Here is a 9,804-nt window from a genome sequence, read left to right on the forward strand (position 1 = left end):
GCTGACACTGTACCACAAAGGGAGAAGGTCTAGTAACTAGGGGCATTCTGGTAAGTGGGCTACAGAGCCATTTGTGAACCCTCTCTCTAAGCTGGCCCTGACCCCTGGACTAGATATCTCTGACTACAGCAAATCACTTAGCATTTAAAATGGTATTTTAAATGTTCAAGTGTTCTTGCATAAGTGACCAACAGATGTAATGAAAAGGTGTTCAAACTCAATGCTGATCAAAGATATGCAAATTAGAGTCACAGAGAGATGAATATCTCTTCTGTTTTATAAACTGGCAAAGATTAAGAAGAACTATAATCCCCAATTTGGCACCAGTTGAAGAGTGGGCACCCTCCTGCCCACTGTATGACTCACGGGTGGGTCAGAGTGCCTCTTCTTGGAGGGTGGCTTGGCAACATACAGATGGTTTTAGAAAATACAGACCTTAGATCCTTATCCACCCAGGGATGCCACTGCCAAGAGTTTATCGTCTCAAAATTAAGTGAGGTTGAACGACTAAGATGTTACCATGGTTAGCAGGGTCCTCACAACAAAGGTGCCATAAATACAATGAAAGGGGATTGACTCACATGGAATGGACTCTTCCCACCATTTTCAAGTAGTGAGATGACCTCCACTTATTGACATGGAGTAGCATTTCAGTGGTAGAATGGTATATGAAGACCATGGAGGTTACATGGTACATACCCAGTCAACCCAGACACTACTAGGGCATCTATCATGGGCTAGAAAATTCTAGGCTCTGAAGTTATAGCAGAAAGCAAGCAGAAATGAGATGCAAATATACAATTTGTTCATCTCCCAGGGCTATAGTCACAGCCTTCACTCCCTAGGAAAGGCAGGCTGACTTCCCAACAGCTACACAGGGTGTTTAGAGCCTATATAAATGTTCATATAGAGGTTCAGATACAGGCTTTTCCTGCACATGGCTTCACTCTCCAAGTTTCAGGTAACTGCAGCCAGCCTTCATCCCACAAGGTGAATAAGGAGGTTGCAGAGATAAATAATTCACACTTTTAATTCTCTTTCATTACAAGACACTATCCAAATTATTCTACATTATTATTGGTTGCTGTTATTATTTCCTGTGCCCGATTTAAAACTTAAACTTTGTACATCTGTGTTCAGAGACAAACTGAACATGAATTCATGAATTCAGCACTGTCTGGAGACCTTCATTATAAGGGAATGACCATGGCCGCAGTTTTTAAAGCAAAATAATAGAGGGAGAGGGAAGGAGCGGCGTATCTCAGTCCCTCTGCATCCCCAGGGACTCCTAGCCTGGATCCCTACTGGACTTGCTTCATGAGTAGTGAGGGGCTTGAGTGGGTCCCTGCCTCTTATTCCAGGATGCAAAGGAATGTGTGAATCCAGCACTGGTTATAGGTTTGCCGAGACTGAAATTTCCCTAAATCAAAGCCACTTTGGGAAAAATAATACAACAACAAAGAACAGGTGGCCCATGGCCCCAGGCCCAGTGCCACAGTCACATGGAGCCTCCACTCTGGGCTCCATAATTGCATGAACATATACTCTGTTCAACCACAGAGTGAAGTACTGTCACAGCTATGACCCCTTACCTCGGTGACTCAAGACCTTTGGCAAGTGAACCTATTCCCAGGTTAGAGCCAGGGAGGACCAGTGAGAACCATGTTTCTCACAGTTCACACCTCCAAGGGAGCATGCCAACAGACATATGCATCCTGGACATGAACCTGCTGCTACAGGATGATGGTATTCCCAGTCAAGTGTCAAGTCAACTTCCAGGGCATGAAAACTAGATTGTCCATGGGTAGGGTCACAATGGATGGTGACTTAGCTAAGTGAGGTCATCAGGTTTGGTCAGGATCCAGCAAGACCTATGACTATGCAAAGAGAACAGGACACAGACACAGTGAGGAACAACCCCATGTGAAGACCCAGGGAAAGAAGAGAGGATTCTGGAAGACCCAACCCTGTAGATGCATTGCCTTGGCATCTCTGCCCTCACTGTGGGAAAATCCTTATGTTGGTGATCCTATGGTCTGCTGTGCTTCCTGAAGCAATTCTCCAAACACAGCTGTCAATGCAGCCCCACTCGCAGCTCGCCCTCCCTTGCAGCTCAGTCTCCCTTGCAGCTCAGGCTCCCTTGCAGCTCAGCCTCCCTTGCAGCTCAGCCTCCTTCATACTTACCCTCCTTTATAGTGCAGCTTCTCTCATAGCTCAGCCTCCTTCACAGATCACCTACCCTCACATCTCAGCTTCCTTTGCAGCTCAGCTTTCTTCACAGCTCAGCCTCCCTTGCAGCTCAACTTCCCTCACAGCTCAACCACTCAGTCAATTACTTCTGTTTCATTTTAAAAATTATTGAGGAGTTAGCAAGATGGCTCAGCAGCTAAGAGCAGTTGTTGCTCTTGCAAAGGATCTGGGCTGGGTTCCCAGTACCCACATGATAGCCCACAATAGTCTGTAACTCCAGTTCCAGGGGATCCAATGCCATTTTCTGGTCTCCATGGGCACCACCTGCAATATGCAGATATACAGGTATATGAAGGCAAAATACCATACACAAAATATTTTAAAAATAATAGCTTTTCTCTCCTGTTTGTAAGACCAGGGCTCTCTATGTAGAATAGTTCATGTTGGCCTGAAACTCCTGGACTGAGACAATGTTTCTGTCTTGGCATCCCAAATATCTAGACTAGAGGCATGTACCACAGTGTCTAGCATTCATATTTCCTTATTTCTGTTCTTTCTTTCCTCCCTGAAATCCAAGCTGGTCTCTGTAGCCATCTGGTCACTGAAGCCCATGTGGTTAGTAAGATCTTATTCCCAGGGATGGAGATGTAGGCTGTTCTTGTATAAGAAACACTGTGCAGATAGGAAGACCTCTCTCTGTGACAGGCTGCTTGGTTCAGGTCTACACTGCTGCAGAATTTCCTCTCTGACTTGGTACCTCTGGCCTGGAAAGCAGTTTGCTTTTGAGGGTTGAAACAAACTACTCTTTAAGGGCTGGGTAGATGGCTCAGTTGGTAAAGCACTTGTTGCACCCTCTGGAGGACCTGAGTTCTAGCCCCATCACCCATGTGGAAACCAAGTACAATATTGTCCACCTGTACTGCCATCAGGGGAGAGTTGAAAATGGGGGATTCTTGGGGCTCACTGGCCAGCCAGTCTAGCCAAATTGGTAAATTCCAGGTTCTGTGAGTATGTTAGCTAGTTTTATGTCATCTTGATACATGCTGCAGTCACCTGAGAGGAGAGAACCTCAATTGAGAAAATGCCTCCATAAGAAGGTCTGTAGACCAGCCTATAGAACATTTTCTTACTTAGTGATCTATGTGGGAAGTCCAAGCCCATTTTTACCACCTCTGAGCTAGCATTCCTGGGTTCTATAAGAAAGTAAGCTAAGTAAGCCATGAGGAGCAAGCCAGTAAGCAGTACCTTTCCATGGCTTCTACGTCAGCTCCTGTCCACTGCATGAGGTTCCTGCAGTGCTTGAGTTCCAGTGATGACCCCTTCAGTGATCAACCATGATGTGGATGTATAAACCCAATAATCTGTTTCCTCCCCAAGTTGTTTTTAAACATGGTGTTTCATCATGGCAGTAGTAACCTTAATTATGAGCGTGAGAGACCCTGTCTCAAGAATACAAAGTAGTGAGTGAATGAGAAAGACGCCTGCACCCGATGTCCATCTCTGGTCTTCACACATAGGTACACAAACATGCACGTGCACCTATAAATACATTTACATACATAAATACATGTAAAACCAAACACTTCATCTCAACACAGCCTTGCAAGGAAAGATCTCTAGCTTCTTAGGAGCAAGAGAGAAAGCTTGAAAACAGGATTGCTCCAGCCCTTCCAGGCTCTACCCTGGAAGGATTCTACTCAGGGGTGGGAAGAGCCAGAGCCAAGACCAAACCAGACTCTCGGGTCAGTGAAACCTGTCAAGTTGGGCACTTTGCTGAGGTTCAGTTAAATTTCAAGTAAGTTGCTCAGAGTTTTGCAATGTCCAAGGTTACAGGAAATTAAGGCAAATGGTCCATTTTATGGTTTGATATCAGCTACCATCCACAGGTAAGTGGGCACCTTAGCATGGGCTCTTCTCTTTTCCTCAGGATATTGGGCACTGGTCACAAGAGCCAAGGCACTCTTCTAGGGGTTAATCTTCCTGGACATTAACAAGTGCTCACATTGGTTCCTGCACAGTGAAGCCCCAGAGATCCCAACATGCATGCATCTGCACATCACTGTCCACGCATCAACAGAACACCAACATCATCACCCAGTCTCCAGCTTAGCATCCATCCATGCACTCACACAAGTACCTCATATCTCCAACACCCCACCTCAGCACCTAGTATTCTAGTAACCCTTCCTAAGTACCCACACTTCACCACCAACACCCCAATACCCAAAACCTTTACTTATTCTCTTTTCCATGTGGTGCCTTCTGCTTCTAACACACCCAGCAAAGGCAAATTCCAGAAAGAGGGCTCTGATTGTGTTTATTCTATAATGTCTTCCATACCCAGAGCAGATGTAGAAAGAGCAAACTGTGTTCACAACTATAAATCTTGGGGTCCATGAGACCCTGCCTTAGAAACAAGGATCATACCCCAATGAGAGTCCCTGTTTGATTTCACTCCCTCCATCTTTGAGTGATGATTTAAAGGGAAAAGATGGTGGAGAAGTGGAAACCACAGCCTGCTGCAAGACTGAACATAATTGGCACTTGGTTTTCAATACACTTACAAAATCAAAACACAAAGAGGGTACAATTAGCAAAGCCCAGGCCCTCTCTGTGGTTCTAAGGAGGGTGGAAGAACTTTATGTATCCCCTAGCAGGCATTGCTTTTCATATGGATATCATGGGAGGGCAAATCTGACACCTTAGCAAGGACAACTAGTCCTCAGTTAGGGACCTAGAAGGGCTATGGAAGACTCTCAGATCTGGAAGTGTTGATGACAGGGATGAAGGCTAAGTGCATGTAGAACTCACACCAAATACCATGTGTGGGCCTGCCCAGACACATAGACACACGCATGCAGAGAGAGAGACAGACAGACAGAAAGACAGACACACACACACACACACACACACACACACACACAGACCACACACACATATTCTCTCTCTCTCTCTCTCTCACACACACACACACATTCTCACACACAGTTTGACTTACACAAGACTGTGAGTCAGAGAAAGGTGAGTGATAGTTAAGTACTAACTTTAGGCCTTTTTCCTTTCCTGTCTCTGAACATCTGGTCTGAAAATATCTCTTCTCATCTAAACAAAAATAGAGAGAGATAAGAAGAAAAATCAGACATAATGCAGAAGAGGAAATTAACCATATATTTGACCTGGAATCAGATTGAAAAACATTAGGAGGAGACATATCATTCCATGGGAGTAAAAAGAGTAGCTTTATTTTTAAGTTATAATGAGTCAGGAAATTGGGGCCTTAAAAAAACAAAACGCCAGAGGCTCTGAAAGCAATAACGAAAGAGACGGAAATTAGTTGTGACAGAAAGGGAAAGACACAACAGCCATGCCAGAGGAAGCCATGTTAGGTGCATTCTGTGGGTGTATGACCACAGTCAGGGAAAGATTGGCACAGTGAATATCGGGGAACTGAAGCAGGTAAAAATCATATGAGAAAAAGACGTTTCCTATATATGCTTATATGTCTTTATATTTGTATACCTGGATATATGTTTACATATCTCCATATGTAATATATTTGTAATTACATTTTATGGGCACAATTATATGACATGTAATATACAGTTTAAATTATTAGCCATGAAGGAGAGTGAAATTATTTTAAATGAGAGATAAAGAAATACTACCACAGGATTTCACTGCCCCAAACATGTAGTTGATATAGAGAACAATACTTAATTATCATTAGAATTTTCTGTAGGCTCTTTCAGTCTCAAAAGAATACAGAAAAACATTCATAAAGACTTCAGTGGAATGAAAATGGCGCTCAATAATTTTATATCCAGCTAAGCTATTCTCCAATAATACTCACAAGTTTTTAAAGACAGAAATGAAAGAAGTTAGCCAGACAAGAGCTCTATAAAGAAGCTGTAGAAAACAAATGTATAGTTAGTTACTTTGTTATGAAGTCTTATTAATCAGCATTAAGGTTCAAAGCACAGACATAATGACTGGGATGGAGAGCAAATATGCTGAACCATAGTTCATGGAAACAGCAATGCGACTATACAGTTGGTGGCTAGAAAGGTAAGTTCAGGGGGATGGCAGCGACAAAGATCCATTACCCTTGTCAGCTCCAGTCAATAGACATTGCATAAGGCTCATGAACTGAACAACAGAGGCAGGGATATATTATTTAGTATTAGCATAACCAAGAAAATAAATAAAAGTGACTATATCAGTAATGCTGGAAGCCTTTTACATATTCTTGCATTTTCTCCCCAGTCCACTGTTCTGCAGCTTATTTGGGAGAATAGAGACCAGGCAAGTGACCTAAGAGAGAAGATATGAGATGGGCAGAGAACCCCTCCATTAAGCCCTTCCCTTGAGCTGCTGGTCCCTTGGCTGAAGTCACTGGTCCTCTGAACCCACCACCTTGACTTTCTAGTTGCCAGTGAGTATTTTCTATTAAGACCCTAGGCTTGGTTGGTTTTGATTCTTCCTAAATGAAATACAGAAAGGGCAGAGAAGACTTGTTTTCCAGAAGAAGCAAGAAATGAGGGAAAATAAAACATTCTGACATAAGAAACAGAATTGGCTATCATGAAGTTTTATATGCACAGAAAACACTTAATGCCATCAATTCTAACAAAGCCTATTCTATCAAAGTAGGCATAAGCTAAATACCAGAGGCACACCTATTACATAAGTAAACAACCTTTGAAAGCAAATGGAAATGTGTGAGAGAAAGAAGCCATTCTTGTGGCATTAAATTAAAAACAAAATTAAAGTTCTATAAAGGAGGAAGGCCACTTTGCAGTGAAAAAGAGAAAACCACTGGGGAGCAGGTTGCATTTGGGACATTTAAAAAGGTGCAAGAAACTCAGACATATAAAAAGGTTGAGAAAACAGGAAAGGCAGAGTAAATAGGAATCCAGACCATTTAATGCTCTGTGGCAAAATTGTAGGCTGTTGTTGTAAGTGTATATGAGACATTCATGAAAGCCACCTATACGAGACCATCCATCCGATCTCAGCATCGTGTAAAGCAAACAAAATAGTACCTTGAAACAGATATAGTCTGTGAACATGAAATCCGTTACGAAACAACTAAAAGATGGTGACACATTGGCACAGAGTGAGCTGTGCTGTGTCTACACCATGGGGTGTCCTGGTGGAGTTGTCCATCTGAGGCTGAGGTGTGTGTGTATCTCATGTTTCATGCTTCTTTGTGCTGTCCACACACAACTTTGAGTGTATAACACAGTTCACAGAAACACATGCAAGTTAAGATAATTCTACAAACAAATTTTTGCCTTGATAAATGTGAAAACTTAAACTTATTCCTAGAAAATTACAACTTCAAAGAAAAAGTGACCTTAAATGAAACAGCAAGCTTAAGTAGACCTATAGCCATTAAATAAATAGAACAATTTTGTTTTTAAGACTGTCTATGGCATGATTTTATTTTTTAAAGGAATGAGTGGTTTTATGGATTACATCTACCAAGTATTCAAGAAATAGATCATCCCAATTCATAAAGAACTTTCCAGACAATAAAAGAATGAACAAACTTACTTTACGGCATGATTTTAATCTTGATCCCCAGCCAGGCAAGGACATCATAAGAATGGAAATCACAGGTCAGTATAATTAATGGGCATAGACTTTTAAACGCCATTCAAAATATTAACAATTCAGGTGCAGTAACCTACTGAAAAATGACTCATGACCAAATTGGATTTTCTTAGGAGTAAAAGGGTGCATTAACCCCTCATGCTATGGCTCATCACATAAAAACCTTACAATTAGTTGGGATAGATTCATGGTGGTGTATTTAAAAAGGTAACCCCATCTTTATTAAGGAGCTTTGAGTGAGGCATACACAGGAGAAAGAATTTCTTGCCTGAAGGGGATCATCTGTGAACTTTGTAGCAAGCATGATCCTTCTAGAAACTCTGTTTAAAATTTGCAGCCCATTAATGATACTCCTCCAGTCCAATGAAGTAAGACAAGAAAAATAGGTGAAGTGTGAGAGGATAATCATTAGCATTAGTACCAGGCTCTTTACTATTCAGCTATTCAAATTAATGAAATACCCCCAGACAAAACAAAACTAACCAAACAACAACAAAAATCAAAAACCTGAGATATAAGTCTACTGATGGGGAAAGTCATAAGTGTCACCAAAGGATAAGCACATGGTTTAAATAATAATAAAAGGCAGAAAATATGATCAAGGAAATAGTATATATGAAACCATAGAGAATGGAGGGATGGTCTAGTGGTTCAGAGACATTTCTTACTGAAGACTTGAGTTCAACTCCCAGCACCCAAATTAGGCAGCTCACTACAGCCTGTGGCTGTAGCTTCAGGGAATCTACCACCCTCTTCTGGACTCCATAAGCACTGCACGCACATGTACACGCCCCCAACACACGATTAAAAAATCTTTCTAAAAACATAATACTTAGGTCCGAAAAAAATACAACAAAGGAAGCATGTAAGTGGGTGAAAGGAAATGACAGGTGAAATAGTCAAAATAGAAGGAAATAAAGAAAAGAGATAAAATGTTATTTTTAAGTTTAAAGAGTCTTCAGGACAGGAAATGGCATCTTAATATTCAGGAAACAGAACTAACACATTTGGTGAAATGCATTAATTTATAGATGCAAGAGTTCCAGAAGCACTTGGGATGCAGAGGCAGGTGGATCTCTGTGAGTTCAAGGCCAATCTGATTTACAGAGTGAGTTCTAGGACAGCCCAAGGCTCCACAGAGAAAGCTTGTCTAAAAAATTCTAGAAAGATTGTTTTAAAAATCATATCTATGTGTAGTCATATCAAATGAAATTTTGGATGAGCAAAGATGAAGAGAAATCATTGAGGTTAACTAGAGACAAATGGCATGTTAGAGGAGGAGAGAGCTAGTCGGCAGACACGCCTCCCTCTCAGGAAGAGCAGAGTCTGAAAAACATGTCTCAACATCCTCAAGTGCTTAGAGAGAGGGAGAGACAGAAAACTGAAACAAACAACATAACCATCTAAATCTAAAAATCCTTCAGGAACAAAGGCAAGACATCCTCTTTTTCGGATAAAAGAAAACAGGAACATTTGTTGCCAGGAGACCTTCTACAGGAGGGGGACTGGGAGTAGTTTAGGGTGTCCTCTGGGCTGCAGTGAGATCCTGCAGGATAGGAACTCAGATTTCCTGGCTACAAGTGGAGACTGCCAGAATAGATGAATACATTGGTAAATAGAAAAAGACTGTTTTCCTTTGAAATGAATGTGTCTAATGAAATAAAGTGAAGATGATTGCATTGTCTCGGGCTTTTCAGTGTTTGAAGAAGTCTATGTAACGTTAGAATAAAATACAACGATGAGAGAATGGGAGGCCTTATACCAAGGAGCTTTCTACATTCCACAGGAAACACAGTGTCAACTCCAGAGTAGAAGGAGATACACATATGCATCCTAACTCACAAGCAGCACCTGAAGAGCAATGCAGACTTGCAGAGTTCCAGGCCAGAGGCTAAAAAATATTGTATGTTTTAAATAGTTTCAGAAATGCAAGAGCAGAAGAAATGCTGAGGAATATACAAAACTAAAACAACCCCAAATTCCAATGATGGATCTAAA

Source organism: Mesocricetus auratus, unplaced genomic scaffold (genome assembly GCF_017639785.1).
Source record: "Mesocricetus auratus isolate SY011 unplaced genomic scaffold, BCM_Maur_2.0 Super-Scaffold_100010, whole genome shotgun sequence".
NCBI lineage: Eukaryota > Metazoa > Chordata > Mammalia > Rodentia > Cricetidae > Mesocricetus > Mesocricetus auratus.